Source organism: Nipponia nippon, unplaced genomic scaffold, assembly GCF_047370975.1.
Source record: "Nipponia nippon isolate SJK-2023a ecotype South Korea unplaced genomic scaffold, ASM4737097v1 scaffold_1, whole genome shotgun sequence".
Classification (NCBI taxonomy): Eukaryota; Metazoa; Chordata; class Aves; order Pelecaniformes; family Threskiornithidae; genus Nipponia; species Nipponia nippon.
Genome location: NW_028262290.1, coordinates 48,023,433 through 48,041,630, shown reverse-complemented (window position 1 = coordinate 48,041,630; position 18,198 = coordinate 48,023,433). Strand labels below are relative to the sequence as shown.

At 38.1% G+C, this 18,198-nt stretch overlaps 1 protein-coding gene across 2 annotated transcripts in view; it reads left to right on the top strand.

The window, feature by feature from the left end:
• LOC148057367 (uncharacterized) overlaps positions 1 to 16,718 on the top strand; it is a 42,910-nt gene extending 26,192 nt beyond the window's left edge. For both annotated transcript variants that reach the window (XM_087754473.1, XM_087754490.1), the window contains exons 5-6: positions 10,225 to 10,444; positions 12,804 to 16,718. The gene's annotated coding sequence lies outside the window, so the exon portion shown is untranslated. The remainder of the gene's footprint in view (positions 1 to 10,224; positions 10,445 to 12,803) is intronic.
• Positions 16,719 to 18,198: the final 1,480 nt, after the last annotated feature.

The window sequence follows — 18,198 nt, the reverse complement described above, 5'->3', positions numbered from 1 at the left end:
TTCAGCCATATATGAAATTATATACTTAATGAAAATAATTTGAATCTTCAATAGGATTAAAAATTACTTTTTGTCTCTACTTTTAGAGATAGAAATGACTTTTTATCTCTCTCCCATCCCATTTCTCTCTCAAATTTCCATTCTCAAGAGCTTGTAGCTGTCTCCAGTATTAGACATGGAAAAAAAAATGTTTGCATCTTGTTAGGATTGACCCAATACAGACTTTCTCCTGTTAATGTTAAACACGCATGAAATAATACCTTATGAACTCTTGTGCTCTTGCACCCTGCTCTGTGAGTCAGTAGAACGATTACATTGACTGGAAGAGAACTGCTGATTATCATTCAGAAGGGAGGCTTTGGGCCTCTGTCAAACTGTGTTTTCACAACGCAGGTGAATTTCCATTCCTGATCAGGAACCTATTTTAAGGGACTTTCAACAAATTTTTCCCTGAGTATATTCCATATAAAAGAGAAATGATAGATTATTTCCTAAACAATAAATTCATATTGAAGAGTTGGATGCAATCCTAATTTTGAATTTCTAGAGTCTCAGAAACATAAAGTATTTTATTGCTTTTTCTCCTTACACTAATGCACTGTTTGCCTTTAATCCTAATTTAACTAAATTTTGTTTTAAGTTCTATTGTCTCTGGATATGGTTTGCAGTTCTTTATATTAATGTCTTTCATTAGGGGGCAGCAAAGAAAGAAACAGAAGATTAAAGTAGGTTTTTTGTTTCTATTTTTATAACTCAGCATTAGAACCTGAACTAGTCACTAGATGTCATTCTAACACACCAAATAATTTATTTGGAATTATTCATTTTTCTGCCACAAATGCTTCCTACCTGTCTTTTCAATTTCCATTTAAAGCTAAATGCTTACTCTAGTGCAATCTCTATTCATTGCAGCTGCAGCTAATTCAGTGTTCCAATGTTCTGACAAAAAAAAAATTCTATAAAATTGTTGGAGCTGAATAATTAATAGCAAAAGCAATTCATACATTACATTGAATTGTTTGCTGAGTCTTATTGAATAATCAGCCACTGTGAGTTCTCAAAATTTCAAAGATTTTATAAGTTCTAGCATGTTTGAACATTGTCTGAAAATTCATACTGAAGATGTATTATTCATTATTATTTTATGGTATCAGCCATCCCAGGAAAGCACAAGAGCAATATTATGCAACTTTGGTGACCATTGTGGTCCTTTAGTGAGTAGTCACAGGAAACAACCCTGTTACAGATTTATTTTTTTTTTTAGAAATAATAATTCAATCTCTTTTCAAGTTATGCATGTCAGAGGAATTAAACATCATTACGTGGTGCCATGATTCTGCAGTGGAGGAAGACTGGGCACTGCCAGGGGCATAATAGCAGGGAATGCTGGAGTTTTAACTCACTGGAGAAGGGTTGTCTTCTTGCCTCCTCCTTTTGCTCTTTGATCCCTAGGGTTCTTCCTCTGCTTGTTGGTATTTTGCTGGGAGCGTGATGGCCTAAAACATGCAGCCAACATTAGCAGGTCAGCATGTACCCAGGTTCAAGATTGAAGAGGATGAAGACAGGGACAAGGTCAGCCATTGTTATAATGTTTTCCCTTTATTTTTTTCTGTTTCTTCTTCCTCTTATTTTCAATCCTCATTCATTTCCCTTTGAAGTCCCCATGGTATAAGATGGCAATTTTCCAGCTAGATCTATTCAATATTACAGTCATTAAATTCCTCAAGCTTTCCTCCTGTTGAAATATTACCTTAAGCTCCTGCATGTGACTGGATACTCTCTTTCCAGATCAGTAGCTGATATATTTGCTGAAGAAATTCCCACCCTTGTTTTTTCAGGGCTCTTTACTGGAAATTATCCCCTACGCCCCATTCAGTAGAAGAAAATGTGTGAATCCCTAATCCATGATGATCAAAATCAGTTCCTTTAAATTAACTGATCAATGAAAGAAGTCTCAATAAACCCAGCTGGTTTTGATTGAGGTAACCTAGGTAGGGCTCCTAGAAGCTCTTCAGTCAAGAAGTGAGAAGTAGCATGGAAAAGTGAAGAACAGCTGAGGGCAGTCAAGGCTCTATCTGACACGGATCAAGAAGGGAACAACTGCCTACAAAAAATGTGCAGAAAAAAAGGCTTTTAGAGAAAACTTTAATGTAAAAATTGTTTGTAGAATTCAATTTCCTCTAGAGAAAACCCAGCTTGTTACATGCACCAAAAGTCAACTGAACTAGGCACAGTGAGAAATTCACACATTGAGAGCTTGCTTCTCGGTTCATATTTTGTTCCTGGCCAATCTTCTGACAGATTAAATCTTCCTCCTGGTAATCCACGGACTACTGTAGCAGGAAAGAGTGGCAGAAATGTTAAACTACGGGTAGAGTCTCATAAACAATTGTGCCCATGCAATTAATTTCTAAGATATTGTATTGCATATTGTTCTACAAGTGAACACAATTTGTACCAACTGGTGACTGAAGTAATTAAAAAGAATGCCTAATAAAGGTAATGAAGCTTATACTAGTTTACATGGAATCTCTGAATCAGTGCAATTTTTAAACTGATAATTTACGTAGATCTATATATATATATACATGCAAAGACAATTTTATAAAACATTGCAAACCTACAGTGTGACACCTGATGATTTACAGCTACCTAAAAGGTCCATGAAGTTAGTTTGCTGCAGAACAATTTCTACACTGAAAGTTACTTACAATTTTTTGTAAGCAGCAACCTAAAAGCTTTGCATTTCTATCAAGTCCTTAATTTGTGCAGTCACTCCTTTCCCATGAGAATTATATTGTTGACAGGATATTGTTGACACATGATAAAGGAGGGTAAGGGACAAATACTGTTGCAGTAAGGGAAGGTGAACTTCTAGCCTATTCATATTTTATGTAGAAACTCAAAACTTGTATTTTAACAGTTATTTTTACAATAGAAATGAGCACAAATTTACTGCTGACAGTAGCTCACTGGTAGATTGGTTTCAAACCAGAGAGGTGCAAAGACCTTATTCATGCATGCAGCTAATTCTTCATTTCAAGAATTTCTGTTTCCAGTTATTGTCAGACACAGAGTTCTCCTAGACTACCTGCACAGTGTCAGAGGTTGCTTTTAGTTATTGAAAATGGAGTACAAGGTTTCCTCTCATCTTCGCTTCCATGGGTTTCCTCTGGTGGATGTGTGGTAGGTGCTGCATTTCCTAAAACAGCATGACAGTAATGTTTGATCCTGCTGCACATCTGCAAGGTGTATTCTGAATTTTGCCTTCTTGACGTGAGACCCAGCCTTTCTGGAAGGAGGCAACTCCATACCAACTGGAACAGTCCTTTGTATGGGTCAGAGGGGGAGCAGGGGTTGATCTTAAAACTCTCATTAGGATTTTTGTTGTGTATACCAGAAAACAGACTGGCCAGGAATAGCCCATGCCCAGTTCTGCATGAAATTGTCTTAGCTGAACCGCTGAAATATTTCAGGGTTGTAACTGGAAGAGTTACAGAAATTAGATTCCATTACAGAAAAATGTTTCTCATGCTGTTTGCAAAGGGGACAAAGGAACAGCAAGTCTGAATGCAAGAACTACAAAGAAGAAAAATAAGTCCTTCAAATACAGTGAAATGTTTTTGTCTCCCAACCTTTCAATGAGACAATACAGAGTCATTGTCCTAACCTGAATGACTCACACTAATGCAGTTTGAAACCAGCAAAGTTAACTGTCTTAAATTATTCTTTCTTAAGTCACAGTTTCTCTTTGATACAACATTCATAATCTTATTGAAAAATTCTTGGGATTAAATTATCCTCCCAACAGCAGTTAGCAGAAGCTAAACAAGAATCAAAAAGATGAATTACATAATTTTCCAATGAAAGATAGTAGAGTTGTTGCATTGTTTTACATTTTTGTCACCCTTTGTCAATTTAATGTTGGCAGCAAAATTATTATACCCCAGACACTTCAATCTCAGCAATTTATAGAAAGTATCTCAGAAATATTCCATGTTGAATTTACAAAATCCATCGGTGTGGAGCTATTTAAAAAGACAATCATCATTTCAAGCAATAATCATGACCGATTGGCAGACAAAAGCCTTATTCTTTTGTGGAAGAGAAACTCTCTGTTAGTGTAAGTCAGGGCTTTATCTAGCAATTGTAGAAGCCTGCAAAATACTTTTTTTCTTTCCACCTACACATAGTTAAAGCTGACTAAGGGCTTAAAGTAAATTCTGACATACACATGGGATTCTTCAACATGGTCAGATTTCTCAGCTTTGAGCCATTTTTACATCCCTCTTACAGAGATGCTTCTGGTGTAGCTGTACCAACATAATGGTGTTGGGGAGACACAATATTTGCAGAAAAAAAGACTTTTTCACCCCTTTAGCTCTTCTACCACTCCCAAGGTCTACAAGCAGCTACGCTTTGCTATAAGCACAGCGGGCAATGGCATTATTTTGCTGCCTAGCTGATATAAGTTTAGGTTTAGGCCAACATTACCCAGTTTGAGTGCTGTAGAAAGAAGTGATATTTGTCCCCACTCCTGGCGGATGTAGCCATGTCACCAGAATCCTCATACTGAGAACTGAAATTCAGGCTTTTATCATAGGCAAGCATTTCCCATGTTGTCAATGCTAGTCAGATAAAGTGAAGTTTATGTGTGCAAGGTGGTTTAAAGAATTGGCCCAGGGCCTGAGGGAGACTTTAGAGTATAAATCAGTTTTCACTGGTCTATTTTACTTGAAGTGTATGTGAGTGCCTGTGTGTGAAAGCTTTAGGACTTTTGATCTTCCTCCTGTGCATCTGAGACCCAGTCAGTCTCTTGGGCTACATGTATAATTGCCAAAATTATTGTTACTTGTAATTAATGAGCACATGAAAAGATGGCTGCTTCTAATAACTCACCTCAGAGTACCCTGTGCTGTTGTTAAATTACCTTGAGCCCTGCTGCCAATGATCATTATATAATTGCTGCAGCTCAAGGGATTGGGGCTCACTTGAGTGTCAGATTATGTCTTCAGTTTGTTGATTCACAGTTGTAAATGTACCTTTGCTGAACATGAGGAGACTGAAAAAAATTCCATCTAAGAGGAAAATGCCAAGGACAGGGAGGAAGTTTAGCTCATACTTTGGCTTTGCCATTAAGATTTTTTTCATTAAGTGGCTAGCTTCCATTAAATTATCACCTGAACAGCTGTGCACTTTTTGTTGCTTTATAAGAAACTAAACACTGCAGCTCATTCCACCCCTTTGCATCCTACTGGAAATCCCTTATCTCCCCCTTCCTCCACTCCCCTGTGTCCTCCCTCAACTTATTCCTCATGCAAGAAGCTTTGAGTGTCCTCTGTCTCTCTTGTATCCTCCACCTCCTCAACTCCACCAGATGGGTATGCCCCCTTCTACAATTCCATACTTTATGTGAGCTGGTTCTGGAAGGCAATCTAGAAGTTCACATGCTCACTTTCAAGTAATTATTTGTAGCAACTTGGTGAAAGAAGGCATAAAATAGCTATGCAGTGGCTTTTCCTTTTCATAGAACAGCATGAAAAAGCAATGTAGATTGTTCCTAATGGAGCTAAGATTACTGTTCAAGGTTATTCAGCCATAAAAGTTGTCAGGCTGGATTGGTTAAAAGTGTGAGTGGCTTTTCCAAAAATGGTAACTTTTTGGCTTAAGCCAAAGACCCAATGTGCTAGGAAGGACCTTGCCACATCACAACAGGGCAGTAGTTAGATGGTGAAGTTCACTCCAGGAGTGTGCTGGTACAGGGCCTCTGTCCTAGTACAGGCTATATGACAAACAGAGGAAGAATTGTAGGGAAAAAAATATAACACTTGTTAACTGGGCAAAGGAAAACTTACTTGATAGCTGGGGAAGTACCTCTAAAACCAAATATCATGCATTTGGATTCTATGTATGTAAAAATGATCCCTATCATAACAAAGAGAAAGGAAAAGCCTTCATAGTGCACCTACTTTCCTTTGCAAAGCACTCACCTTCTATTTTCCTAGAAACTTGAATGAGAAACTCATTTGACCACTGGCAGAAGGGAAAGAAAGGAAGCAGTTTACCCAGTGGTAATCTTTAGCCATCTAAAGACTTCAGCTGCTATTACTTGGCACTAAATTGGCTCCGACAACAGAGACAAAAATCAGTCCTGTTTATTTTAAAAGCGTAGCTTTCTGCTGCTTCAGCCGGAGGAAAGCATTTACTGTGTGTCACCACATGGTGTTGTGCAGCTGAGCAGCCTGATCTCACCCACTGAATGCAAACCCTTGCATGCACACAGGCTCACTCACAGCATCTCCTTCCAGACAGAACAGGCCATCAACGCTGCAGCTACAACATGTTGCTTCAGCCTGGTGGTGTCCACAGAGCACCAAATTGTTCAACTATATAAGCTGGAAGTCCTTTAATCTCATCTCTTGGATTTTGCACTGAAATTTGCTCTGAGTACTTACACAGTGTGCTGGCTTCGGCTCGGGTAGAGTTAATTTTCTTCATATGCATGCATGCATAGCCAGTTCACTTCATGATTGCATGCTGAAATGGCAATGGGAGTGAACAAAATGAGAGAGTAGAAAACTGTATACAGAAAAGTTTATTCATACAAGTGAATGAGTGATTGTGGTCTAATACATTTTTACGGCAGTTAGTAGCATGACTTCCAGAGTCTTCACATGCATGGCCATGGCAGAAAAAGAGAAAGTTTCCATGTTTATTGGTAAAGGCCTCTATGCGCTCCTTATTTCAGGAATCTTTCATGCCCTGTGAAATCATCAAAGTTGCTGTGTTGTGCTGGTTTTGCCTGGGATAGAGTTAATTTTCTTCATAGTAGCTAGTATGGGGCTATGTTTTGGATTTGTGGTGGAAACAGTGTTGATAATACAGGGATGTTTTAGTTATTGCTGAGCAGTGCTTACACAGAGTCAAGGCCTTTTCTGCTTCTCACAGCACCCCACCAGCGAGCTGGCTGGGGGTGCACAAGAAGCTGGGAGGGGACACAGCCGGGACAGCTGACCCCAACTGACCAAAGGGATATTCCACACCATATGACGTCATGCTCAGCATATAAAGCTGGGGGAAGAAGAAGGAAGGGGGGACGTTTGGAGTGATGGCGTTTTGTCTTCCCAAGTAACCGTTACATGTGAGATGGATTCCTGGAGATGGCTGGACGCCTGCCTGCTGATGGGAAGTAGTGAATGAATTCCTTGTTTTGCTTTGCTTGCCTGCACAGCTTTTGCTTTACCTATTAAACTGTCTTTATCTCAACCCACAAGTTTTCTCACTTTTACCCTCCAATTCTCTCCCCCATCCCACCAGGGAGCAGTGAGCAAGTGGTTGTGTGGGGCTTAGTTGCCAGCTGGCGTTAAACCACGACACACAATCAGTTACAACTGAAAGGCCCCTCACTGCCTTTGGCAGAGAACTAGTGTCTTCCAGCTAAGAGCAATACTTTACAACCTGGGGGCAGGCTCAATAGGTCCAAAAAGTCATCTCTGGTGCCTTAAGAAGCCATCCATAAAAGAAGTGTCAACTGTCTCCCCACATCTTGTGGGGTCTCCTTACAGTCAGGAGGAAAGGTGGACCAAAGAACCAAGTCTGGAGCACCTGAGTGCAAATGCCGTGCTTTACGCATTGAGCCATTTGTCTTCTATTTAACTGAGAGTGGGAAAAGAGTGAAAATATACATTTATTCTGCAAAAACTGATTTAAATTTTTAAAAATCCAGAAAGCTGAAAACTGAAGGCTTTGGCTCATGGGTCTGTAGCTCAAAATTAATTGCTAAAACTGCTACCACAATAAGATCAGTTAATTAGGGCTCTCTGGTTCCTTGAGCACTAGAGGACACGATCATCTGACTTTGCTGTTTGTATACTGCAATGTACTGAAAATAGAAAATAAAAGTTACACATGAAAAAGTATTGATTAATTGTCTCCAAAAAACAAAAAGATAAAACAACATTAACCAATTAGACAAATCTTTACAAGACAAACTCATGGAAACAACATTTCCTTCTGTTGCAATTTTGTTTGGAACAGCAGGCTGTGCTCCTGAATTAATTTTACAGCTGAGACACAGCTAATCCACAAATAAGCCTGTTACAGTTGGTGGGCATAACAAAAGAAGTGCTTGCCAATAGGCACACATGACATCTGGAGGAAGAGTATGTTTGGTAATATAGTAAAACTTCAGGAGCAGGTCCCCACAGAAAAATTTATCCACAAAAAATCCATACCTACTACAGACCTTCATGAAAAACACATGCTCACAGCGCAACTCCAAATATGAGAAAAGCTATTTTTACGATTCCCACTAAACATTGTGATAATAAAAGTAAAAACTCATGCTTTTCTTATTCTTTAAGTGAATTTCTTCTGCAGAGAGAACTAAAATTATAGACTAATTTTAATTTTAATGTACTACTACTATTTTCAATAGATTAAATATTCAAGCACAGAAGTCTTTCAGTTTGAACAGGGTTGTGTGTAGTCCAGGTGAGATCCTGGCCCTTTTGAAGTCATTGACCTATCTCCTACTATTTGTAAGGAGACCAGAATGTTATTCTGCATACTCAGGTCTATGTAAAACCTAAAGGTGTAAGAAGAATTCATTCTAGAACACTTAAAGGTATTTAATTTCCAAGAGATTTGGAAATTTCAGGAGTTTCACTTCTGAAAAAGGAAAAGTAGGTTCATTCACATCCTCTTCCTGTCTGATAGATACAATGCCAACCAGGGGAGTAAGGTCACTGCGTGAGTGTTGGCACTTATTACACCCAGGCAGTGTCAGATTTTTTTAAACATCTGTAGGCCAATTCAAAGCCCTGTCCTTAGTGCGGAGACGAGGAAGAAATGAGATGCTACCACCAAGGAAAACTACATCTGTCACCTAGCTCCTGTATGTACTGCTCTCCTAATTAAAATGACATTTGGACAAACACTTGAGCATGTGCTAATTTGGGTAATGACTTTAACAGAATGATTCTCATGCTTAAACATTATATGCATAATGAAGTGCTTTGAGAAGTAAATCTGTCACTCAAAGAAAGAAGTATGAGGTGATTTTAAAAAGCCAATGGTTAGTAGTTTCTCAAGCAAAAAAGATTTCTGTGTTGGTCAAACTATAGAGAGTTACACATCAGTAGAAAAGAGTCATTCTCAGTATGTATGACTAAATTCAAGTCATGTGAGAATGGCTAATTATAGTCCCATTAAAACTGTGTGTTCCACATCATTTAAGGAAAAATATAAAAGGATACCAGTAACGTGAAATTTAAGGACAAGAAGGAAATTCCTAGTTTATACGGGAATGAATTGCTAATAAGGGCTTTAATGTGAATAAATTGTTGCTTTAATGCTAATTATTTAATTCCAGTGTGTACTGTTAAACTCAACTGCATGTAAGGGAGCAACTATAACTTGACATGTACTGGTCTTTGCCCAGTGGTCTGGAAAATGCACTGCAGAGTCGAAATTGTAAGCCAACTGTGTAAAACATTTTGATACTGGGATGAACTGTATGATTGCTACTAAAACCCATGTAGATGGCAGGGCTCAGTATCATTTCTGCATTGCTTTGACAATGCTATCCCTACAACACACAAAATTTCTAGGAAGCTCAAATTTTAAAAATACAGTCCTGAATACTGTCATTTCTACTTATGGAGAAGTTTGCGTTAGATTTGCAGCAGCTCTGCCAATAGCATTTATGTAATAGAATATTTTTAATGATGCTAAAACATTTGATCTTGGCTTAAGACATTGGCAAGTTCAATTTCAACATATTTGACTGCTTGTTGCCTTTATGGGTTTGCGATAGAGGTGATCCAACCTCTGTTTTACCTTCTGGAGCAGCAGTGGAGTAATGTAACAGCCAGTCAAATCCCTGACTTCTCCCAGAAAAGAGTTTATTCATCAAGGACATGTGAAAAGAGGAGTTATAAAAAACAGCTGTGCCAGCTCTGGAACTTCCTTATGCAAATCCTGCTGTGAGAGCTTTGCAAAAAAACTCACATATTTTGTTGTTCTTGCTTCAGGTTTGCATGGGATGTAGTGCGTTTGGGTGTCTATTTTCTCAGGAGAACACTAATTTTTCTCTGGGCCGCACTAACTTTTTTGCAATAACAATACAGCAAGAGGGCGATGATTTGGGACAAATATATGCCATTGGGACAGCTCTTTGATATCTTTAATCTTCTGAGATTTGCTTATCTTTTCCTAACACAGGAATTGCATACAGCATAAAATAACCTGAATTAGTGGTGGGACTGGAAGTTGGTGGTTGCCTAGGAAGCAGCAATTGCATTCAGTGTGGCCAAGCTGAGGTGGATCCATGCTGATAATGTGGTGTGAAGCAAGCACTGGGCTGTTTCAGGAGAGTTAATTTCTCAAAGCTGATGGAAACTTTTCTTCCATGCTCATCATGGTCACGTATTCAAACAAAAATGTGAGTGAAGGTACATCAATACAGAAGCTGGTTAGAGCCCCACATGGTGTTTAAATCCCAAAGTAAGAGAAGCATTGCAGCAAAAGAAACCCTTTGACCAGAGAAACCCTCTTATCCTTTGTATGCAGCTCTTCTTTTCATCTTCAAGCAGCTTCTAGGTTTAAAGTGGTTTTCTCCTCTGTTCTCTCATGGATGGGAAGAATAAGATGATGATTCCCTTTGTGAACTCTCTGAGCTGTCTCCTCAACATCAAGATGAAGAGGTCATCTGCACAATACAAGCATGCCTTTCAACCTCTAGTTACAGAGGACTTCCCAGCATCGAACCAGCCAAAATCATGTTCTTGGGGAGCTTTTTAAGATAGTCTTTGTAAGCTGATTCACAGATCCAGACATTAGCTATGAGAAAACACAGTGCAGTGCAGTCCAGAGTGAATCTGTACAGTCAGTAACTGTAAGGTACTTCTGTTGTGGGTAGACATCCCAGCAATCCCATGATTAGTCCCTGAACCTCTTTTAATATGCCCCAGCAGACCACAATGCCAGCAAGGATTAATATGGATTCTCCATTTTAAAAGCCAGGATAATAGGTTCAAATATTTATAATATTCCATGTGTACCATAGACTGGGGTGAACTCAGTCTGTTGTGGCAGTGACAATTCAGTGCAAAGAAGCTGGAGAACAATTTAGGATTGGTATCTGTAGACTCCCACATTTAATTTAAAAAGCATATTAAGAACATCCCAGCTATTTGTTGAATCTGAAGGCCTCTAGCAAAAGCTGGCTGATTTCTAAAAGCCAAATCAAAAACCAAAAAGTTGCAACATAGTCAGAATTGTGTCAATTTTTTTTTAAGTTTACAATCAGGTGTTTTCTCCTTAGTGTATCACTTTTACTAGCCTTCTATTGAAAGACCTCACACCTGGCTTTCCTAAGTTGAAAAACTCAATGCTGTTAAAAAAAAAAAAAGAAAAAAGATAAATTGCATTATTTGATGCATCATACCAGTACTTTGGTTTGAGATTTTTTTTCATTTCTGCAGAAATATTGCTTTGCAAGGAGAAGGTGCCAGTGATGAACGTCTCATTGATTCCCAGCCATAGTACAATTTTTTTAAAAAAAAACACTCTATGATGTTGTTGTTTGAAATTCGGTTCAAGATATTTGAAATCCAGGCTTGTATAATAGTTTGTGAAATAGCATTTTACAAATTCTAGAATTTTATAGATAAATCTAGTCAAGTTAATTATTTAGGCAGTGGAAAACCTGGATCTGAGGAGAAAAAAATATTGATCTCTAAATGATTTTTAGGCATTCTCATGCACTTGGTCACTGCAAGATGAACCCTTACCTTCCTTATAAATAAAACTCAAGCTTCTTGTTAACTTGTTGAAAAGTCTCTTTAGTGGAAATGTAGAGTAACAAATTTATATATATATTAATAATCATCTCTCTGTTCATCATCTATAAAGAACAACTCTTATGGAGCACATGTAATATTCAAGTGCCTCATCGTGGAAATTAAAAAAAAAATTGACTCATCCAAATTCATTGAAAGACTTTGATTCTTGCTCCTCTGGTTTCTTTTGTTGTGTAAGATAGAACAATTTTGCTATTCTCATTTGCTGATGATCTTTTTTTTTCAGAGGTCTGGAGTGCTGCCTCTTATTGCTATCTGAGCAGCCTTAAAATGTGATGCTATCAGGACTATTTCCATTAATTTTTCAAAAAAACTAAAAAAAAAAACCCAATACCTTCCCCATCAGTACCTAGCTAATAAAAATTCTTGTTGATGGCTCATTAGCCAGTTAACTGTCAAAAGACATTGGTATGCATCTTTCTTACAATTTCTCAGCTTTAAACAGCAGATTGAAGCACTCTATAAAAATAGTTGCTTTCTGTCACCAAAAGAAGCATTAAAACCTTCTGGTCATCCAAGGCACACAAGTGTAGCAGAAGGCCTCAGAAAGAGTGGCTGTGAAAGAAAATTTGGAGAATGGGTAAAACCTTGGGAGAAAAGTACTGCATATTTGTAGTACCTTATTAGATTACTAGACCTTCTGGTGGTTATCAGTTAATTCCATGCAAATAAGCTGTAAGATATAAAAAAAGTATAAATAAAGATAAAATAAGGTGTAAGAATTATAAAACAGAAGGTGCCTTCTCTTTCTTGTGGCTGGTGTCTTCTCCAAGCAACTGCCAGTTTGCAAAAGCAGCTTCAGTCTCAAGGACATCCATATATTTTTTTACTTTTTAAGTGAACTCTTTGAACTGCTGCTTGTAAAGTGCAGACAATATTGCTACGGGTCCTAGAGTTTCTCCCCTGAGGAAGTCAAGTGCTTCTGTTTCTCTTGCACAGGTTTCTCAAAAGAGGTGTCTTCTACCCCAGCAACCTGCTTCTTAGATGTATGAAGTGGTAACGTACACCAGACTCAACTCCAGAGGGCAAAAGTCTGTAGGAACTCAGAAAAACTTTCTCCTCCTTAGAGAAAGATTTAGGTTTCCAAAATAGTTCACTACAGGAAAGTTTTTCAGATTTTCAGAGCACACGGCAGACGTGTTTGCCTGCTTATCCCTTTTACACATAAAATGCATCACAGCAACCAGAGCTTCTATTTATAGTCATAAAATACAATTGTACGTAATGACTGAGGGGGAAAACAGAATGAAGGTTTTGCTCATCTGTTGCAGCAAGAGTGGCTTTTGATGTTTTTCTTTGAAGAAATGCATAGACCAATTTTCAAATGAAGAAGGTAAGCACATAAATTGTGCTTTTCTAAGTCAAAACTAAGTAACACATTCTCACATTCTTTTCAGGAAAGTAATTGTAGGATTATGAATGTCTCCAAAACCACAGATTTAAAGACAGCATTTTGTTTGCCATTCATTATGTTAATCCTTCAGTTTTCTTTATTTAAGTTCATCTTATTCCTGTCCCTATGATTTGGGTGTTCACTGTATAAGCAAAAATTCAGTCAATTAAAGTTATTTGCATGTCAGAATAGTTGACTGAGCACAAGACTCAAATACTGAATTTTAATTTAGAGGAACATAAAACATACCAGCAGGTACTGAGCTAAATCCAAGTTTAGCTTTGGCCACCACTGGGAGATGTTGATAATAAACAAATGTATGATTATTTGCCTGCAAGAAATTTTACTTCCTACTAGTCAGTGTGGCAAGTGTTCTTGAGCAAGAGAGTTTATTTTCATTCCAGAACCTTGTATTTTGTTTTGATTAGGATTATTACATGTTTTATTATTTAATTCTGTATCTTGTCACCTGTTAAAAGTAAACTGTGTAATAGGTTCAAGAAAAGATGTAGGATTAACATTTCACTTGCTGTTCAACTGCAGTACCACTGCCTGTGTAGACACCCTCAAGAGGGATCGTTCTATGGTTTCCTTGTTTTAAATTAACTTGTGGATGTGCATCCCATTAGTTTAATTAGTATAAGAGCCAGTAAGTCAAACAGCTGTAACGGGTAATTATGCAATTACACATAATTACTTCACTGAGGTGAGTTATAATGCAAGCGCTTTTATTAAGCTTGAAAGTCAGAAGGAAAACAGTACGTACAAGCATTGGCCTGGTATTAGCGAGCCATAAGATGTCACCACATTGATTCTTGCACCGTGAATGTGTTGCAGCCATACAAGGAGACAGACCCAAGTAAACAAATATTAGTTTAAAAGTATGTGTAGAAAGATGATCTCAAGTACTCAGAGACGTGCTGGAATTTTTAAAGAGTCATGGTCACCATTTCAGTCTGTTAGAGCAGGCATTCAACTGCTTAGGGCAACCAATAAGTGCATTTCTTGGGTAAGAAGGTATCTAGTCATCAACAGCTCTGCTTCCAGTTAAAAAAACAGTTAGGAAAAAGGCAGGAAAAAAAAGAAAACATGGGAAATGAAACTGGTGAAAATTGCAAGACTGAGGAGAATATATAAAAAAGAAGAAAAATGGGTGAACTAGAGGAAGGAAGGGGAGAAAAAGAAAAAGACATGAATCTACAAAAAAAAACCCAAGTTTATTCTATCAGAAGTTAGCCTTATGTGTCACTAGGATTTTATTACCCTCCTGACTCTTCACAAGAATCTCTCTCTTCTTAGCACATGCAAGGATCTTTTCCCCATGCAATTTTTTTCTACTGTGACATAAAATTTGAAAAAAAATCTGAAATTATTTCTCTGGCATTTACCCTGGAGGATGATCATGCTTGAGAAGAACAGAAAGAGTTTCCAGTTTGGTGCCTATTTTGATGAAAGAATAGAAAGTGTAAAGAATTGATACACCTTCTGTTAACAGAAAGTCAATTAAGACTAACAGCTATTCAGCCAAATACTGCTGAATTAAAGGATTTCTCATGTGTATAAGTGATCTGGGACTGGCGTAATTGTTCTACTCATCCCAGAAACCACTGTGGACTAACAAGAGAGTGAAAATCTCAGCATGTGTTAGGAGAATGCACTAAGTTACATAAAACTCTGCCATGGTACTGCTGATAGAACAGAGCACTGGAAATATCTGGTTTTGTCATTTTAATAAGAAACTTAAGGTTTGCCTTCCCAGATAAGTCCAGTGACTAATTTAGGAAAACCAAAACCTTCCCTGCATAGGAGACGGTTATGAAATACTCTCTACACAGAACCTCTTTTTGCAACCAAATTAATTTTTTGAAACATGAGTTTGCCACAGAAGCTCATTTTATTGGGTAATGGATTTAAAACAAACCAAAAGAAATTATTTTTACCTGTAGGATTCCCTACTACAGGATGTTGCTTCTGCTGACCCAGTGTGAACAGGTTCACAGAGGGACTGAACAAATTCATGGATGAGTCCATCAAGAACTATGAAACTCTATGATATAAATCCAAACTCTGGCTTAGGAAGTGCCTTAGAGACAGATCACTGGAAGTAGATGTGGAAAAGCAGAAGTATATACTTGCCCTGCTATATTTTTCTCAAAGTATCTGCTCCTGATGACTCTCAAAAACATGGTACTTAGGTAAGCAGACCATTCACCTGAGCTGCATTCAAGAACTTACCCTTTGGCAAAGGAGCATAGTGTTTGCCTCAATAATTTCTCTAGTTTTTCTTTTTCTCTAGTTAATTAAACTGGTTTCCATTCCGAGCAGGTATCTGTCACATTCAATTTAGAAAGCATCCTGCCCATCTTCCCTCTCTGCACCCACCTGTGTGTCCAGCCTAACTTTACAAGAAACACATGTAAAATGGGGCAGTATCTCTACTTTGGTTGCATCTCCAGTCAAGATACAATGCTATTCAAGTTACTGAAAAATTATACCAATGTAAGAAGAAATAAAACATTATCCTGGGGTTGTTTTTTTGTTTGTTTTTTTGTTTGTTTTCAAGCTGCAAGCTGGTCTTTTCAGTTAGCTAATTGCTCAGGACTCAGAAGCTGGCTTTCCACAATAAGCTTGATCAATGAAAGCACCAATAGCCAACATTACACTGAGAAGTTAAGTTTATTTTTTGATGTGTAGAATTGACAAGATGAACTGCAAACCATCTAGTCAGTGCTTTCTGGGGTACAGTTGTGCTCCACTTTTCTCTTGTTTATTGAGAAGAGCTCCTGAGAAAAGGGATGTGCACTGAATTCAGACTTGACAGCTATGGTGGTGCAACAGTCTTGGCTACAACACACGTCAATATCATTTTGGTTCCACAGAGTGCAATGCAAGGAAGAAAGCCCTACTGGTCACTCACATTTCTGATTGAAAGATTCCAGCAGGCAAGAATTGGGGTGATGGCTAAAGTGAAGTGAGAAGCGCTGCTATTCTCCTGGTCTAACTTGATGTCAATGTGCACTTTGAGTGTGAAGAGGGCATTTAAGATCTCCACAAGCTTTCCTTAATACAAATGGAGGAATTGCAGCCTCCTTCCTTTGTGTGGAGTTACTCCTTCTGCTTCCACACCAGAGCAGCAGGGAAGGATGTGTACACTAACGTGCTGGAAGTGGGGGCTGAGCTCTGCAACAAATGGTCTGTGCTTCAACACCAGGTTGAGATTGAGGAACCAGAGCACTGGACATGCTGCCTTCTGTCAGCTCAGGCTACAAGTGGTAACTGAAGAAAGAGCTGAGAGTGGGGAACAGTGACTTCTTCAGTTCTCTTAAAGCATTCTGGGAAAATCTATTTACTACAGCTTGTACCTTGCATCTCACTGTGGATATGAGAAGGCAGAAAGTTGGTGGTTTTTTCTTCACCTTCCACACTAAATTACAATTCAATACAACATAATGTCTGTAAAATGCAAGGTCTCAAAGTCCTTTAAAAATATTCTTATGAGATTACTTTGGAGTAATTTTACATCCTCACAGGCCTAGGGTGTTTAGTTATAAGCGTGTCATATTGAAAAGTACATGTAAAAGTCATAAAAGCCCACTGAAAGATGCAGATTTTAAAATTCATCTCTTACTTAATGTAATATGTCGTGCAGCAGCATAGCACAACTACTGGGTAGAGACATAAGCCACTCAGAAACAAGAGGCAAGACACTCACTTGGAACAAATCCAAGCCAACTCCAAGAACCCAGCCTGGGAAAACAATGAAGTCTTTCACCAGAACTGTAATAAATTGAGTATGGGTCTTTGGTACTTCTCTGGGAATTTCAGTTTACCACTACAGATTATGATTCATGGTTTATGGAGGAACAGGAACTTATACACTCACATATCCAAATTTTATTATCAGTGGGGTCTGCTGCTACCTCTCTTCATTTCCCTTTCGTAACTACTTCCCTCCACCTCTCCTTATGTAAATGAACAAGATTTCTTGCCAGACAAGCCAACAGCATTTAATGCAATTTATAAAATATACATTTTAAATTGTAACCATCTTAAAATGAAAATAATTTGCATGAAAAGATATAGGAAAAAGATTACTTAGCTAGAAATTAATGTAGCTGTGCTCCAGTTGGCTTTGTTGTGGCCAATGTCTGACATTTTACGGATAACGATCAGTTAAGCTGGCAGGAAAAAGAAGGCTATTTCAGATGAGGAAGACTCATAAGACTATTAGATAAATGTTTCTTGACTGACTTTGTGTATAGTCCACTGAAATCAATGTAAATATTCATACTGACCTTTGAATAAGGTCCATTTGAGATCTTAATGAGTTAGTTCATTTTAATGTAACAGAGTTCTGGATAAAACGCCTCTATATCTTGCTGATAACTAAACAGCAGAGTCAAACTAATTCTTGGCTTTGGATGAAACTGAAATACATACTGATTTGTGGTTTGAGCCCTGTTGTCATTATATATTTTGCTTTGACTAAAGACAAATACAGTTAAACAATTTTCATTGGTGATCCTTTGGACAAGATGCAACTTCTTGATGGAGTTTGCTTTCCATCTGAGCACGTGTGCAGAAAATGTGTATAATGTAGCACAAGGCAAAGATCACCAGCAAAGCTATGGCTGAAGCTGGAAGCACGTTCTGCAGCTCAAGTGGTACGATCATGAGCCAATTAGCCTAAATATACCTCTCTTAGGACCTGTGATGTTATCTCCATATAGCATTGCACAGTGTGGTCATTCCAGCAGATTCAGGCTCTTGGAGCTAGCTGCACAAATTTGCATTGCACAAAGCACATCAGTATTGCCTCTAAACAAAACCAAAAACTTTATTCATTAAATTGAATTAAGATTAAAAGATTTACTGGAAGAATTTTGCATCTCTATCTCTTTGCCTTACAATCAACTTCCACCAGGGTCTCCAGTTCTTTTC